The sequence below is a fragment of the Dendrobates tinctorius genome, unplaced genomic scaffold, assembly GCF_039654945.1.
Source record: "Dendrobates tinctorius isolate UK_male_01 unplaced genomic scaffold, ASM3965494v1 ptg000274l, whole genome shotgun sequence".
NCBI lineage: Eukaryota > Metazoa > Chordata > Amphibia > Anura > Dendrobatidae > Dendrobates > Dendrobates tinctorius.
In genome coordinates, this window is record NW_027361941.1 from 565,001 (window position 1) to 583,483 (window position 18,483).

General features: G+C 46.0%; 1 pseudogene; it reads left to right on the top strand.

The window, feature by feature from the left end:
* LOC141072522 (uncharacterized) overlaps positions 1-18,483 on the top strand; it is a 73,656-nt pseudogene that overhangs the window by 2,668 nt on the left and 52,505 nt on the right.

An 18,483-nucleotide genomic window follows, 5' to 3' on the forward strand; every position in this document is an offset into this window, starting at 1 on the left:
GATGAAACTGAATGGGAGGAGACACAGATTAGATATTAGAAAAAACTTTTTGACAGAGTGATCAATGAGTGGAACAGGCTGCCACGAGAAGTGGTGAGTTCTCCTTCAATGGAAGTCTTCAAACAGAGGCTGGACAAACATCTGACTGGGATGATTTAGCGAATCCTGCTTTGAGCAGGGGGTTGGACCAGATGGCCCAGGAGGTCCCTTCCAACTCTACGATTCTATGATTCAGGTGTATCTCTTGGTATGAGAGCTTTCTTGCAATGCGATGCGTGGATCCAGGTGGGGGTTTTTCCTCCAGGTTGGTGGCGTCAGCACTTGGAGAAGCGCCATCAAATCTGGAATTGAGTGCTCTCCTTACAAACTTTTTCAACCAACACTTAGTCTCCTGACTTCAGGGCGTGCATACCAGGCACCAAATCTGGACCTGGCCATGAAGAAGAAACTCGAGAATGGACATTAGCAAGAGTCTTGATAAATTCAATTACACAAGCAAAGTATCACATTGCATAGTCAACTGCTGGGAAGAATACCCCTAACCTGAGTTTAGACCAAAATAAAATTTAATATTGGTGACAGCTTTTACTGAGCCTATGGGAGTGTCTAATGCCATGGTTTGTCTCTTGGGCAATTTTTTAGCATGCTGCTCTTAAGTGTCCCACTTAGTCTATGGTGGGGGATGGTGGGAAGTGTGTAGGCCTAAGTCTGACCCTACTGCTGATCAGATCTCTTGTGTCAGGTTTGCTGTGAATGTGGGTCCCTGATCACTTGCTATCACTTCTGGAACCCCATATCTACACACTATTTTTTAGAGTAGCTTCTTTGCAGTAGTCTTCACCAACTGGTTCCTTACTGGGAAAGCTTCAGGCCAGATGATGTGGGAGAACTTTTTCCACTCGCCCAATGTTGCATTTGTTGGGTGCTAGACATCTGCTGGAAATTTGGCTGTTAAGGTGGGAGTCCAGATCAATCAGGTCATTCATCTGTGTCTTCAATTCTGTGTGGGGGCCATGTATCCATTGAACCACCATAGGGTACATACTTTGAGGTAGTCTGGGTGTGCCTTGAGGTAGACGTTTGAGGTAGACAGGGTTTTGGAGTTCAGTGCTTTTGCCCTTCAGCATCCAGCTTTCCTTCTCCTCCTTTGGGGTCTGGTCCTACTACTTCTTGAACAGATCCCAGGACGTCATTTTTTGTCAGGCTTTCTCGTCTTCAGTCGTTATGTAGTTGCCGTCCGGCTCTATGACCTCTCCCACTTTTCGAAATGGTCTTCCTTTGGCTGCCACGTCTGCCATGTCGATACCCCATGCCTCTACTGTTTTCAGTTTTCCGTGTGCCTTGACCTTTAACACTGCCACCACTTTTAGAAGTTGAAGAGCATCCAGCAGGTCCCTGATGGCTCCATGATGCTTCACGGTTGACCCGCTTGCTATGATGAAGTCTCTTGCAGCCCAGATGGGTCCGAAGTCGTGTGCCATGCCATGCGAGTACTTTCGTCAGCGCTATCAGTTCTGCTTCTTGGACTGACAAACTTCTGGACCATAGGATGTCTTGATTGCTGGTTACTGCAGATCTATGGTATCCTGCAGATTTTTCTCTGAAGAGTCCGTATCTGCATCCCCCTCTTGTGAGTGGGAGTAGAATGGCGGTGGAAGATGTATCTGCATCCCCCCCGTGGGAGTAGAGTCAGGCAACGGCTGAGAGCACTGAAGAGTGGTGGGGAGCGAATCTCCATTGGTTGTCCAATAATGACATCAGCAGCCTTGTCCAGGAAGGCGTGTGCTGCAAATATTGTTTTCATGCAGGAGGGCCACCCCCCTTGCAACTGGATCCAGGCCAGCGGAGAGGTAGTCTAGAGGCCTCTGGTTTTCCTCTGTGGGTCTGTTTTAAGACGCCAGTGGCATGACCTTCTTTTTCCATTCGGTAAAGATGGAATGGCTTCTCGTAGTCAGGGAGGCCTGGAGCTGGCGCAGAGACTATGGAGTCTTTCAGTTTCCTGTACGAGATGAAGGCTGCAATGCGTTGATGCAATTGTACAGAGGCTGCATTAAGACTGGAGCACCAGGGATCCAAGTTCTGCAGTACGAGACTAGACCAAGGAAGGCCAGCGGTCTTCCGGTCATCTGTCAAGCGGTTTGTCTGGCGGGCAATACGGTGTCTTCAGGAACGTAACTTGCTTTTGACACCTGGACTCTGTTTTTCCAGAACTTGCGTTGCTGCTCCACCAGGTAGAGTAGAGGAGATGAGGAAAGGGCTGTGCAGGTAGAGATGTCGATGACTTATGCATGTTCTGCAATCCAGTTGACGAGGATGGAGGACAATGCTTTGGTGAGCTGTGAAAGGCTGTTCTGGGCCCTCTTGGGCATCACTGTCCATGTGTTCTGCACCCCCCTTGTGCGTTTTCAGGTCGTCCAGGTGAACATTGAAGGAAGCATTGGACAGATCCATCACCGTGAGCACTGTTGCTGTGACTGGCATGTTTGACAGCAGAGTGTGCAGATCTGGCACAACTGGGGTTTCAAACATGGTTGCTTTGTTCACAGCCCTCAAGTCATGCACCATTCTGAACCTGGCTGCTTCTCCTTTCACAGGTTTCCTCCTGATTGGGAAAAGCTGGGACTGCACGATGATTCCTATGGACGAGGTGGCTCAATCTGGCCTTGCTCTTCACAATTCTGTGAGGGACTACCATCTTCTGGCACAGAGCCTGCAGGGAAACAAGCCGTTTACTGGGGTCCTCTTCATCAGAGATGACGTTCAGCTGAGCTTTCTTGCTCTCCACCAAGGCGGTCATTGTGGTAACTCCTGCTCTGATCACAGGGGGTCTTTTTGCTGGGACGTCTTCTTTACCAGCCAAAACACAAGCCGTGGAGACACCATCACATGTTTCTCAACGCAAGCAATGACTAGCCAGGTCTTTCCCCAGGAAGGAACAACCACAGGAAGGGCAGTCTCCAATGAAGGAAACCACCTATGCCTCTAGACATTGCTTCTACTGGCCATTTTCCTACTCCACACTGATGAGGGGCAATACCCCGAAACAGCTGTCTGTGGATGGATACCATGTTTTGGCATAGGTGGTTTCCTTCATTGGAGACTTCCCTTCCCGTGGTTGTTCCTTCCCGGGGAAAGACCTGGCTAGTCATTGCTTGCGTTGAGAAACATGTGATGGTGTCTCCACGGCTTGTGTTTTGCATGTTTTTACATATTTCCCATAAGGGATGGGGGGGGCATTGCTCTAGAATCACTGCATTGAGAAACGTGATGGTGTCTCCGCAGTGTTGGATGTTGATCTCCAGGAGTTCATTCATCCTCATTTTTCACATTCTTTAACAGCAAGCAGCCGTTCCTTTCACCTAGCTTGATCTCAGGTCAGCATTTGTTAACCAGTTTGAGGAGCTGAGTGGCCTTCTTCTGGTCCAGGGCCTGGATAAACTTCAGGGAGCACCTTCAGAATCTTGTCCAAGATGATCCTCTGGAGCCGGAAGCAGTGCAGCCATTTCACGAAGCGTGTAAGGTCCCTTTGGGTTGAAAATTTCCTGGCCCATACCCAAGTTCTTCGGCCGTTTGTTGAACAGCGATTCCACTCAGACCTCCAGTTGGTCAGAGACAGTTTGACTCTGGGTGGTGGACAGGGTATGCTGGGCAGTGTGAGGGTACGGGGTTCCAAACTTGAGTGACACCCACCCTGGCGCAACTTGAAGTCTCCCTTGGGCCACAGGCTATTGGGTACTATATCCAGCACCTCCTTGAGTAGGCTTGCACTGGTTCAAGGCTCTTGTAGGGCCACCAGCATGATTGATTCTTCTTGGGTCAGAGGTGGAGAAAATGTCATGTCAATGTCTCTCATCCGGTGGGGTGGGCTGCTCTCCACCATAAACTGAAACAGGATGGAGTGTCCTGGCTGTGTCCACACGCTCAGGGGCTTGTAAAGCCCCCATCACACATAGCGATTTTTTTGTGACGCAACAGCGATCTCACCAGCGAGATCGTTGTGTGTGACAGCTATCAGCGACTGGCCCCCCTGCCGGGTATCGCTGATCGTTGTTGAAACATCTGTACATATTTGGGGTCGCTGGTCTCCCGCTGGCCAGCACGCATCGCTGCGTGTGACAGGCGGGAGACCAGCGAGCTGGAGCTGGTAACCAAGGTACACATCGGGTTTCTAAGGGGTGCGCGCCCCTTAGAAACCCGATGTGTACCTTGGTTACCAGCTCTCTGCATCAGCACGCTGGTAATTAAGATACAATGCGGGTAACTAAGCGACGTGCGTCGCTTGTTACCCGCGTGTCACTGGTACTGATCGCTGGTGAAGCTGCCTGTTTGACAGCTCACCAGCGATCATGTAGCGACACACCAGCGATCCTGACAAGGTGATATCGTTGTCAGGATCGCTGGTGAGTCGCTATGTGTGACGGGGCCCTAAGCTGGGAATGTCTGACTTGACCTTCAATCCCCACACAAGACACAGTGTTCTGATAGGCAGGAGGGGTTGGGGAGTTCCACATGCCTCATCACACTTCTGACTGCACCAGTGTCCACAAGGAAAGATATGACAACCCCCGGAGATTTGAGGTATTGGGTCCGCTGATGGAATTTTACATGTCAGGGGTGTGATGTCTTGCGGACCTGGCTTGCCTCTGTCCTATAGACAGGGTTCTTCACTGTTTCCTGTGTTTCTTGCTTGGCCTATTCCCCTGCGTGATGTCCTGGGCTGCCGGGGTGCTGTGCACTGGTTCCGGAAATGACCAAGGTTGCCACAGTTGTAACACCTGATGGGTCTCCCGTCCCTGCAGGGTGGGTGCTCTTCCACATCGGTGGCCACCATAGGAGGGGCTGTCTTCCGCACTCCTGGGTGGGACTGAATTCTTCTGGCTACTGCGAGCAGGGCATCTACGGCTATTGACCTGTACTCAGGCCTGGTCACTGTCAGCAGCTTCTTGATTGGTTCTCTTAGTCCATGCCTAAAGGCCTCTGCCAACATTTGTTTGTGTATCTGATCATGAATAGTGAAGCCTAAGTCTTGGAATACTTGCCTCACTCTGCCATGAAACTTGTCTACAGACTCTGTCTCGGCCTGGCTCATGTTATGTAGGCTGAGTGCTTGTCTGGCTTTGGCCTACTCTCTGAGCTGCTCAATTAGCTTTGATCCTGACTCCCAGGAGTGCACATCTAATTCTGATGGAAGCTTGAAGTGTTCCTTCATGATTGGCCAGAGTGTTTCACCTGCTTTTAATTCCATTATGGACCAGAGATCAATCCAGATTGCAGATGTTTGCTGGCTCTGCTGCATTCTTCAGTAAAATGGCATGGGGTCCATATCTGGGTCTGGCAGATTTTTCAGAATACTCAACACCTGACTAGGGGTGAAGGGCACATAGTGTAAGAGTTCTGGCTCTATCTGCCCCTGCCTACTTGGTGTCTGTGGGTTTCTTCACCTAGTACTGGGCAGCATGTATGCTGTCCCCTCTTCATATTCATCAGAGGAGAAACTGTGACATTGTGTGGGTGCTCCCCTCTTCTGAGGTTGCAGGTCTGCCTGGCACTTAGGATCCTCATTGTAAGACCCAGCAGCTGCAAACGCTGATGACTCACACCTCCCTTCTGCTAGCTGTTGTATTGGGGGGGCACCTGTGGTGTTATGTGTAGGGAGTGTTTCACTTTCTTCTCCTGGTATCCTAGCTGGCTCTTTAGAGAGGATGCCCTGTGGAGATAAGGACACCTCATTTTCTGGATTTGGCACTGGCCCAGCTGGTGACAATGAACTGAGAGGTGGGAGAGAGGGTGAGGAGCAGGGAGGGGTAGAGGAGAGAGTGGAAAGGTGGGGAGATGAAAAAAAAAAGAGGGAGGAGAGGAGGAAGGTGATAGAAGAAGAGGGGAGAGAGAAGACGAGGGGGATGAGGGAGGAGGAAAGACAGAGGGAAAAGATGAGGGAGGAGGAAATATAGGAGGAAAAATAGATGAGGGAGGAGTGGAGAGGGAGGAGAGGGAAGGAGCAGCGGACTCCTTCCCCTTTTCTGCAGTCAGAGAAGGCATGCTTGGACTTGTGCCTTCTCCCGGGGGAGTGGGAAGCGGGGTGCCTCACAGACGGCACAGCTTAGAATTCCGCTGAAAACACTTTTTTCTCTCTTGTACACGTAAAAAAATCCTTTCCTGTTCACCTAACTCTCAGTACTTCTATGCTGTAAATCCGCTGCCACTTTATAAAACGCGGACTTCAATTCAGCTCAACTAACTTCCCTTTTTTCTTAATGCATTATGCCATGCTGCAGCTTAAAAGCTGCCCCTGTAAATCTACATTCTTAACTTTCTGAATAACACTTACTATGTCTATTCCAAAAACTTCAAAGATAAAGGTGATTAAAACTTCAAAAACTTCACAACCCTTTTTTTAAACTTGCTTAAAAAGGAAAGAAAAAAGCAAAAAAAAACCAAAATATTTATAAAAACTTCAAAAGAAAATGGAAAGCTAATAAAAACTCAAAAAATGGAGAAAAAAGAAAACAAAGAATAATCAAGAAGTTGGTAAAACTTGAAAAGAGCACCTCCAAAAAGAAATCAAAAATCCAAAATTCAGTACAACTTCCAGCAATAAAATGTCCGTGCACAAATGGAGGATACACACACTTCCCCTTTCCTCTGCCTGCATCTCTCAGTAAAATCTTCTGAGAACAATGGAAACAAAAGAGCAAACTGAGACAATGGTATATATTCAACAACCCAGCATTCCCAAAAATTCTCACACTACAGTAAAAAACTTCCACCAAATGCAAGATAAAACAAGGGAAAAGCAGAGTACAGAACAAATGTGACAATATGAAAAATATCAGAGAAGCACCCTACGGGCAAAAGAGGAAGTGTAAAAGAAAAGGAAAAAAACTTTCTGCTTCAGATCTTCGTTGATGCACATATAGACGTCCGGGGAGAAATCGAGGCCCTCTTTAGTGACACGTAGCACAAGCAGCTCTGGTAACCAACAACTGCCAATCACACTTGGTGTACTACGCTCGGTCACCCGGGAATGTTAACACACTGTACCGGTTGTCCCGCCGGTAACAGGAATCAGAGATAACTCCCACAAAATTGCCACCATCTGTACCTGGCTGGCCTCTCCTGTCCTTCCGATGTACAGGTGAATCGGTGGCAACCTGTCAAGTGATTTGGCTTGCGATATTTCCCCCAAGCTAAACACTACCACGTGCCTGGCGATCTGGGTACTCCTGTCCCTTCCGATGCATGGGTGTATATGTGATAGCTTGATAGGAGACTAGACTAGTGATATCTCTCTAAGCCCCCACAACCCATACCTGGATAGGCTTCTCCTGTCCTCCCTGTGTACAGGTTTATTTGTGAGGACTTAGCAGGGGAAGTTGAATCTCAGATATCGGTTTCCCAGCAACCACATGCACAATCAATCACCGTTCCACCAGCTCTATCCCGGATCTAGACACAAACAGGACCCAAAGCAGACACCTTGGCTTATCCCAGGGTTTGGATAAGGGTGTGGACTTTTACACTACCTGGGAATGCGGTGGTGACCACACCTGACCGGCTAGAGGTACAGACCCGGACTGGGCACAGGGGACATTCTGGTAAGATAACCAGATTTTCTTACCTTATGGAGTTGCGCAAATCTCCGTCCCCATGAGCCAAGGCCTTAGTCGGCACCTCCGTCTCTCTGGTCAGCAGGGTCCCCGTGCGTTTCGTCCACAGCCCCGCGTCTCTGCGCCAGATGATATGGAAATTTGGATAGATATATTTCTGTGTGCTGCGGCCTGTCCTAATTAGAACAGAGTCTCATTGAGCGCTCAACAGAAAAGACACCCTAAACACCTTGTTAGCAGTATCTCTTTCCAGCAGGACTCTGCTGGTTTATTGCACATACGCGTATATGGTTTTATAATTACATACAGAAAGGAGTGGTTAGTCAATTAACATAAGGTTTGTGTTTTAATGCTATTGACTATTTGAGTAAATGAACTTATATGGCAGTGTCCGACATGAGGGTGATTTAGCATCATATGATTTACTCTTATGCATTGTCTAGCAATGTCAGCAAACCTCCGATATCAGCTAGTGCATCTGGTCCAACTTCCTCCTTTCCCATGGCTGGCTGATATATCACAAGACAATGCTACCATGAGACTATGCTGGTTCTCCAGACTGGCTCATGGGGTTAGTAGGTCATTTTCAGCAATTGATTATAAGGTTCAAGATAGCTATGAAAATGTGTCTATCAGTATATAAGGATATATGCAAGTGAGATCTGTATGAAATGTATATATTTCCATCACCGCTGGAGTGTGGTGGACGGGAGATAAAACATAACCTTTAGTAAGATAGTAGGATAAAAACAATTTTGTGTCCCCCAGAGTGAATTAATATAAATGTATCGGTGAAGTCACAAATAAAGGGGCGTGAGGAGCACAGCCCGATCAGGAGGAATGATTCCCACTTGCAATGGCCGAACTGCAACCAGCAAGTCCCAGAATCTCACGTTATGGATCTGGGAGAATCCCACAGAACCCCGCAAACAATGACTGACAGATTCTGGCTGCATATAACAGTAATGACTGGAATCTGGATGACATTAATAGAGTTACCACCCGAAATATGCCAGAGCAATAAGTGAGGAAAGGCACAAGCTCAGCCATTCATGAAGGGGGTGCGGGAGGAAAAGGAGATCCTGGGTCCAGGATGCTCCATATAGGACAAGGGGAAGAAAATTCCCTACAAGACCCTAAAGGGCTAACAGTAGTCTATCCCCAAGACTCCCCCCTGACTGTCCACAGCTCCCCCTATGCTAAACAAGCCCTGCACACCCCCATGGAAGGGCCCAATGCGTTTCTTCCAAGCTGAGTCATCAGGGGACTTATCCTTGTGATAGGAGGTCAGGTGCCATAGTGCTGAGCTAAATGGGGGGGGAGGGGAGTATGAAATACATACCATGGTACTTCCGGTGGTTGAAACGCACACCAGGGTGCCATAAAGGTGCGTGAGCCGCAAGGAAAAAATCTGCGACACTCAAATGAAGGCGGACTACTAATTGTGTCCCATGAGGCAGAGGTGTGCACTCCACAACCTAGTGTTTCCAGTAAGTGGAACGCACGCCAAAATAACTTGTGGTTTCTTCAACCACATAGAAGTAGAATATGCAACCGAGTTGGCTTGATGATGCGCGGTCCACAGCCTTTTATTTCCGGCATGTGTAACGCACGCCAATGCCACATGCGGCATGTGGAACGCACGCCAATGCCACATGCGGCATGTGGAACGCACGCCAATGCCACATGCGGCATGTGGAACGCACGCCAATGCCACATGCGGCATGTGGAACGCACGCCAATGCCACATGCGGCATGTGGAACGCACGCCAATGCCACATGCGGCATGTGGAACGCACGCCAATGCCGCATGTGGAACACACGCCAATGCCGCATGTGGAACACACGCCAATGCCGCATGTGGAACGCACGCCAATGCCGCATGTGGAACGCACGCCAATGCCGCATGTGGAACGCACGCCAATGCCGCATCTGGCAAGTGGAACGCACGCCGACGCCACATCTGGCAAGTGGAACGCATGCTGACGCCACATCCGGCAAGTGGAACGCACGCCGACGCCACATCCGGCAAGTGGAACGCACGCCAATACCACATCCGGCAAGTGGAAAGCACGCCAACGCCACATCCGGCTTTGATGGCACCTTCCCTTTAAACTGCCATGGTTTTTGTTGCAGCCGCTCCTGTGCCGTCCCTGCGGTGTACATCTATGTTATGGTTCCAAAAGGAGTTAATTTGTAAAAAAAAATGTTTCACTTGTTAAAAAAATAGTAAAACGTGTCTTCTGCTTTATGTTTTTCTTTTTACAAGAATTGTTGGAGCCAATTTTTCATTAGAAACTTTTTAATGTCAGCTTTTTCTGGAGTTTTTCTTGTAATATAGGAAAGTCTTAGGCCAGAAATAATCCCCATAAATCACTGTACATGGAGACTTTGGGATCCAATCATTTCTGTCCGCGTTGATTGTGGAAACAAAAAATCTTTTCTAAAAGCCTCAAACTTGTGTGTGACTCAGAGCTGAGATCTAACGTGATAGAAGATTCCAGTGTGGGGAAGACGGGAAACCTTCATATAGACGGCCGGTGGGGATGGAGGCAGTGACCGACTCTGGCCAAATCTGTCTCTAGAGCCGTATTAGAAGATGAAGATGTCGTCCTCATCATGAAGGAGTTATTTCTCATGTCACGTGTAATGAATATCTCCTGCAGTATTGCTAATGCCGATTCCAGTGTCGGTAATGAGACGAGAATTAGCGTTATGGAAGATGAGTCTATGAGGAACATGTTCAGCTGCCGACTCCGAGGAGGAAGCTGCTTGTTGTCTGTGGCCTAAATATATAGGTTTTATTAGTAGATGTCAGGGAAGAAAACTAAACCCTGTAAGATAATAAATCTCCTCATATGTTTCTCTTATTATCTCCAGTAATTGTATTGTTACACAGGATTCTTTTGATGTTACATCGGATCATCTTCTTCTCATTCAGGTCTCTACAATATCGGATCCTCTCAGTGAAGATCTTCTACAAAAGAGAATTTTCCTGATTTACCCATCAAGGATGGATATGGACAGAGACAAGATGGCGGAGAGGATATTGCACCTCACCCTAGAGATCCTCTTCCGTCTCACTGGAGAGGTGAGAGATTCTGATGACCTCACATTACATCATTCTTATCTATGGGAATAACAGATGGACAGAACTGGAGAGGTGAGGACTCTGGAAATGTCTGTAGTGAGATTTATTCATGTGTCTCCATAACCAGGATTACACAGTGGTGAGGAAGACCTCTAGTGATCGCTGTCAGGACCCTGTGTCTGAGGGATGGGGAAGACCCTTGAGCCCAATCACGGGGCCTCCACCTCAACCCCTGATCCATGAGGACATCAATGACCAGAAGATCCTAGAACTCATCTACAAGATGACTGAGCTGCTGACTGGAGAGGTGACACTGCTGGGAATGCTGGGACATTATACAGTAACGCTATGAAGGGATCGGGGGATGACGGTATCATTGTATGTGTCAGGTTCCTATAAGGTGTCAGGATGTCGCTGTCTATTTCTCCATGGAAGAGTGGGAGTATTTAGAAGGACACAGCGATCTGTACAAGAATGTCATAATGGAGGTTCCCCAGCTCCTCACATCTCCAGGTAATAGGACTATATACACACAGCCTATAATTATCTGTATGTAGAGAATGAATTCAATCCCTGTATGTGTTTCCTCCAGATCTATCCAGTAAGAGGACAACACCAGAGAGATGTCCCCGTCCTCTTCTTCCACAGGACTGTAAGCAAGAAGATCCCAATGTTCCTCAGGATCATCAGGTAGATGGAGAAGGTGTCAGGAGATCTCCTCTATGATGTGTAGACAGCTGTGAAGGTCTTGTGCTCAGTCTTGCTGTATCTACCAGTATTATATGTTTTATACTTGTGTAATGAGAACGGTGGAGATGGCAGGATTAGAGCTGATCATAGATGGGACTTCTCCATCTGTCTGTGACTTTTACAATATTTGTTTCAGGGTGAAGATCTGACCCATATTAATACTACAGAGACATATGTGAGAGAAGATGAGTGGTGTAAAGAGGAGATTCCCACATATGACTACCCAGGTGAGTTGTAACCACTGAATGCAGAGAAGTCACAGATTCCTCTCGGTCACCGGCTGTGGCTGCTTTATCGGTGTGGTAGTCCTGCCGTATTACCATGATCACCATTTTGCCTCTAGACCACAACATTCTCCTCCACCCAAAACTGTTCAAATGACTTTGGGCATTGAAAGCCCTTTTCTATAGAACTTACAACCTGGAGGATCCGCCTAACCCCTGGGATTAGTGTGAGGGTGATCCCTTAAAGCGAGATCTATATGATTGCTTGTACCTGACCCAATAGAGGCCGAGTGCACGCTTCAAGAGTCACACTGAACACAGAGTTAGATGTCTACTCCTTTCTCAGCAAAGGCTTGCACACAACTGAAGTTTATTCTTATGACAGAGAGACAGGAAATGGGTGTCACACAATCTTCTGAGTAGCCAGTGTCAGTCTATGATAGGTCCATTTCAGCTTCACTTCCATATATGGTATCCAGTATCTCAGCTTCTGCATTCCAAGGATTCCTTCCAGGGTGTTGTCTGAAGACACAGATGCCATCTTGGTACACCATATCTGAACTGACTTATGTAAGGGTTAATAATTTCATCAGCCATTCTCTCCTTCACATTAGGAGACGCTGACCGTTACCTGCCCAGCTCTGTAACTATAAAGCCAAATGACAGCGTACGTAGAATGTGCTGACAAGATAGGAAATCACTTGAATAAAAATCTTATGCTGGGCCTGTAAGAGAAAGCGGAGGGTAATGATGCTGTTGGCTTCCTAGATCCCTGAGATCTTATCGGATGAATCTTCTCTCCCTTCTGTGCTGCTGAATGTCTCATGGTCCCTACAAGACCAGGTCCAGTCTTTCTGGCCAATCTTCCCTTTTATGAGCGACACCAGTAAATGTGCAGTGAGGCCAAGTGTGAATTTCTGTCCAATAACAGCAGAGTTTCCGTTTATCCTGACTTTTCAATTTGTATTAAAACCAACTAACTTCCAGGAGGATTGTGATAATCTCCAGGACAAACATTCCACCTGTGCCCTGATAGATCTCTAAGCTGTGCGTGGCTGAGGGCTGTAATATACATTTATTCCCGCCTGCAGGAGATGTGTTGGCTCCAGCCCTGGTGTCATGGATTCACTCCACATCATAAATTACATTGTTTCTGATCCTAAGGAATTCAGATTACTGCACAATCTCTCCTGAAATGGGGAGCAATATTATTTCTCTAATCTTCTGCTCAGGATCCATAGTAGCTCCAATGGTCCACCATAAATGAGGGCAACTCTGGTTTACTGTTGTGTAATCTGTATTTGTAGTTTTCAGTTAATGAGATTCTCGTGCTCTGGGGCGGGGCTGTGGGCGGGGCTTTATGTGGTGCTCTGATTACATATTCATCTATATTGGCTTATGACAGGTCGCTGATCCCTCACTGACCTGCCCCCCATTATTACATAATAATAATAATAATAATCTTTATTTATATAGCGCCAACATATTCCGCAGCGCTTTACAGTTTAACAGTTTCAAAACACAAGTCATAAGTAACAATGTTAACAATACAATAATTAAAGCAAAATAAGACGACCCTGCTGGTGAGAGCTTACAATCTACAATGAGGTGGGGGAGATACAGAGTACAGGTGTGTATTTACAATGGTGTATTTACAATGATGGTCCAACCATCTTGTGGGATTGAGGGATGGATGGAGATAGTGAATGGGATACACACGCACACTTACACATACAATGACTTTGATTAGTGAACGTGATAGGCCGCTCTGAACAAATGTGTTTTAACCCCTTCACCCCCAAGGGTGGTTTGCACGTTCATGACCGGGCCAATTTTTACAATTCTGACCACTGTACCTTTATGAGGTCATAACTCTGGAACGCTTCCATGGATCCCGGTGATTCTGACATTGTTTTCTCGTGACATATTGTACTTCATGTTAGTGGTAAAATTTCATTCAAATAACTTGCGTTTATTTGTGAGAAAAACGGAAATTTGGCAAAAATTTTGAAAGTTTCGCAATTTTCCAACTTTGAATTTTTATGCCCTTAAATCACAGAGATACGGCACACAAAAAACTTGATAACTAACATTTCCCACATGTTTACTTTACATCAGCACAATTTTGGAACCAAAATTTTTTTTTGTTAGGAAGTTATAAGGGTTAAAAGTAGACCAGCGATTTCTCATTTTTACAACACCATTTTATTTTTAGGAACACATCACATTTGAAGCCACTTTGAGGGGTCTATATGATAGAAAATACCCAAAAGTGACACCATTCTAAAAACTGCACCCCTTAAGGTGCTCAAAACCACATTCAAGAAGTTTATTAACCCTTTAGGTGCGTCACAGGAATTTTTTTGAATATTTAAAAAAAAATGAACATCTAACTTTTTTTCAGGTTCAATTTTTTTTATTTTACCAAGGGTAACAGGAGAAATTGGACTGCAAAAGTTATTGTGCAATTTGTCCTGAGTACGCTGATACCTGATTGGTGGGGGGGGGAATAACTGTTTCGGCGCATGGCAGAGCTCAGAATGGAAGGAGCGCCGTTTGACTTTTTCAATGCAAAATTGGCTGGAATTCAGATCGGACGCCATGTCACGTTTGGAGAGCCCCTGATGTACCTAAACAGTGGAAACCCCCCGCAAGTGACCCCATTTTGGAAACTAGACCCCCTAAGGAACTTATCTAGATATGTGGTGAGAACTTTGAACCCACAAGGGCTTTACAGAAGTTTATAACGTACAGCGGTACAATTTAAAAATCATATTTTTTCCACATAAATGATCTTTTCACCCCAATTTTTATTTTCCCAAGGGTAACAGGACCCTAAAAGTTATTGTGCAATTTGTCCTGAGTACGCTGATACCCCACATGTGGGGGTAAACCACTATTTGGGCGCATGGCAGAGCTCGGAAGGGAAGCAGCGCCATTTGACGTTTTTGGCTGGAATTGAGATCAGACACCATGTCACGATTGGAAAACCCCTGATGTACCAAAACAGTGGAAAACCCCCACAAATGACACCATTTTGTAAACTAGACCCCCCAAGGAACTTATCTAGATGTGTGGTGAGCACTTTGAACCCCCCAGTGCTTCACAGAAGTTTATAACGCCCGGGCGTGAAAATAAAAAATTCGTATTTTTTCCACACACATGATCTTTTAGTCCCCATTTTTTTTATTTTCCCAAGGGTAACAGGAGAAATTGGACCCCAAAAGGTGTTGTCCAATTTGTCCTGAGTATGCTGATACCCCATATGTTGGAGAAAACTACTGTATGGACACACCTCGGGGCTCGGAAGAGAAGTAGTGACGTTTTGGAATGCAGACATTGATGGAATGGTCTGCGGGTGTCATGTTGCCTTTGGAGAGCCCCTGATGTACCTGAACAGTGGAAACCCCCCACAAATGACCCCATTTTGGACACTAGACCCTCCACGGAACTTATCTAGATGTGTGGTGAGCACTTTGAACCCCCAAGTGCTTCACAGAAGTTTATAACGCTCGGACGTGAAAATAAAAAAATCATTTTTTCCCCCAATTTTTTATTTTCCTAAGGGTAACAGGAGAAATTGGACCCCAAAAATTGTTTTGCAATTTGTCCTGAGTAGGCTGATACCCTACATGTGGGGGTAAAACACTGTTTGGGCGCATGGCAGAGCTTGGAAGGGAAGGAGCACCATTTGACTTTTTCAACTCAGAATTGGCTGGAATTGAGATCAGACGCCATGTTGCATTTGGAGAGCCCCTGATGTGCCCAAACAATGGAAACCCCCAATTCTAACTCCAACCCGAACCCCAACACACCCCTAACCCTAATCTCAGCCCTAACCCTAGCCCTAACCCTAATGGAAAAATGGAAATAAATACTTTTTTTTTATTTTATTATTTTTCCCTAACTAAGGGGGTGATAACGGGGGATTTGATTTACTATTTATGGCGGTTTTTATATTTGGCAGTTGTCGCACGCTAAAGGACGCTTTTTATTGTAAAAATAGTTTTTGCATCACCACGTATTGAGAGCTATAATTTTTCCGTATTTTGACCCACTGAGTCATGAGGGGTCTTATTTTTTGCGGGACGAGTTGACGTTTTTATTGGTACCTTTTTCGGGCACGTGACATTTTTTGATCGCTTTTTATTCCGATTTTTGGGACGCAGAATGAACAAAAACCAGCGTTTCATGAATTTCTTTTGGGGGAGTGCGCTTACACCGTTCCGCGTGCGGTAAAATTGATAAAGCGGTTTTATTCTTCGGGTCAGTACGGTTACAGCGATACCTCATTTAGGTCTTTTTTTATGTTTTTGTCGGTTTTATGCAATGAAAACTATTTTATATAAAAAAATAATTATTTTTGCATCGCTTTATTCTGCGAGCTATAACTTTTTTATTTTTTCGCTGATGATGCTGTGTGGCGGCTCGTTTTTTGCGGGACAAGATGACGTTTTCAGCGGTACCATGGATATTTATATGCGTCTTTTTGATCGCGCGTTATTACACTTTTTGTTTGGCGGTATGATAATAAATCATTATTTTTTGCTTCGTTTTTTTTTATTTTTTAAGGGGTTCGCTAAAGGGGTTAACTAATGGGACAGTTTTATAGGGCGGGTCGTTACGGACGCGGCGATATCTAATATGTGTACTTTTATTGTTTTTTTTTTTTTATTTCCAAAAAATGGATTTATTTGGGGGAATATTTTTTTTTTTTCTAATTTAATTGGCAATTTTTTTTTTAATCATTTTAACACTTTTTTTTAATTTTTTTTTTAACTTTATTAAATAGTCCCAGGTGGGATATCACTGTCCTGTGACAGATCAGCATTAAGGATGGACTGGAGAGGGGATAGTAGAGTAACGGAGAGGCCAATTAATAGAGCATTGCAGTAATAATAATCTTTATTTTTTATATAGCGCTAACATATTCCGCAGCGCTTTACAGTTTGCACACATTATCATCACTGTCCCCAATGGGGCTCACAATCTAAATTCCCTATCTTTGCAATGTGGGAGGAAACCTGAGTACCTGGAGGAAACCCACGCAAACACAGGGAGAACATACAAACTCCTTACAGATGTTGCTATCCACTGAGCCACCATGCTGCCCATAATGCAGGCGGGAGTGGATCAATGCTACAGTGAGGGTTTTTGTTGTTTCCATGGTGATAAGGCGGATTCTAGAGATGTTCTTTAGGTGTAAGCGGCAATAGCGGGCATGAGATTGTATATGGGATGTGAAGGAGAGATTGGTGTCAAACAACACCCAGACAGCGCGCCTGCTACCATGGCGTTATTATGGTGCCACCCACGAGAGGGAAATGTCAGATTTAGGGAGATTAGTAGACGGCAGGAGCAGAAGAATTTCTGTTTTTGAGAGGTTGAGTTTCAGATAGAGAACGGACATGATGTTGGAGACTGCGGACAGACAGTCACTGGAGTTCTGTAGTACAGCGGGGCTAAGGTGGGGGGATGACATGTATAATTGTGTGTCATCAGCATAAAGATGTTACTGAAAGACAAATCTGCTGATGGTTTGTCCAATTGGGGTGGTGTAGAGGGAGAAGAGGGCCAAGGACTGAGCCCTGAGGTACCCTGACATTGAGAGGAAGAGGAGATGACGTGGAGCCAGAGAACAAAACTTTGAAGGAGCAGTCGGAAAGATAGGAAGAGAACCAGGAGAAAGCAGTGTCCTAAATGCCCAGTGATTGGAGCCTAGAGAGTAGGAGACGGTGATCAGCAGTGTCGAAAGATGCAGAAAGGTCGAGAAGAATGAGCAGAGAGTGGTGACCATTGCGTTTTGCTGTCAGAAGGTCATTGGTCACTTTGAGTGCATTTTAAGTCAAATGTAGGGGCGGAAGCCGGACTGTGAAGAGTCTAGGAGGAAGTGAGTGGAGAGGTAATGGGTAAGCCGGGAGTAGACTAGGCGCTGCAAAAGTTTAGAGATGAAGTGGAGATTGGAGACTGGTCTGTAGTTAGTGCAGGATGGGTTGAGAGCGGGTTTCTTTAGTAATGGAGTAACGATGGCTTGTTTGAAGGAGGATGGGAAAATGCCCGAGGAGAGGTTAAAGATTGTAGTTAGGTGAGTTGTGATGACTGGAGAGAGAGACTGGAGGAGATGTGAGGGAATGAGGTCGGTCGTGCATGTAGTCGGACGAGAAGAAGACAGGAGTCTGGAGACTTCTTCTGTGATGGGATCAAATGTGGAAAGTGAGCCATGGGAATCACAGCACTTGGTGGTTGGGTGCAGATTTCCTGATGGATATTATCTATTTTTTCTGTAAAGTGGGAGGCCAGGTCATCAGCACAAATGTCAGTGATAGGGGCTTGTGCTTTTGTCCTGAGGAGGGAGTGAAAGGTGTCAAAATGTTTCTTGGGGTTGTTGGCTAGTGAGATCAGGGTGGTGAAGAAGTTCTGTTTGGCGAGGTAAAGGGCAGCGTTATAGGTTCTTAACATAAATTTGAAGTGGATGAAGTCTTCTGGTGTGCAGGTTTTTCTCCATAGGCGTTCAGCACTCCTAGAGCATCGCTGGAGAAGTTGAGTTTGCGATGTGAGCCAGGGTTGTTTTACTCTGTTTGGGAGTTCTGAGGGTGAGGGGCGCTACTTGGTCAAAGGTGCTTCTAAGAATGTCGTTGTAGTGATGAACAGCCAGATCAGTACAGGAAAAAGAGGAGATTGGGGACAGTGATGAGTGTAGTCTCTTATAGATGCTACTACGCAGGCGCCGCCATCGCCGGTGATAATTTGCTGGATGTAATTTTTTTTCTAAGCCTCACAATAGCCACAATATTATAGGCATTATCAACAA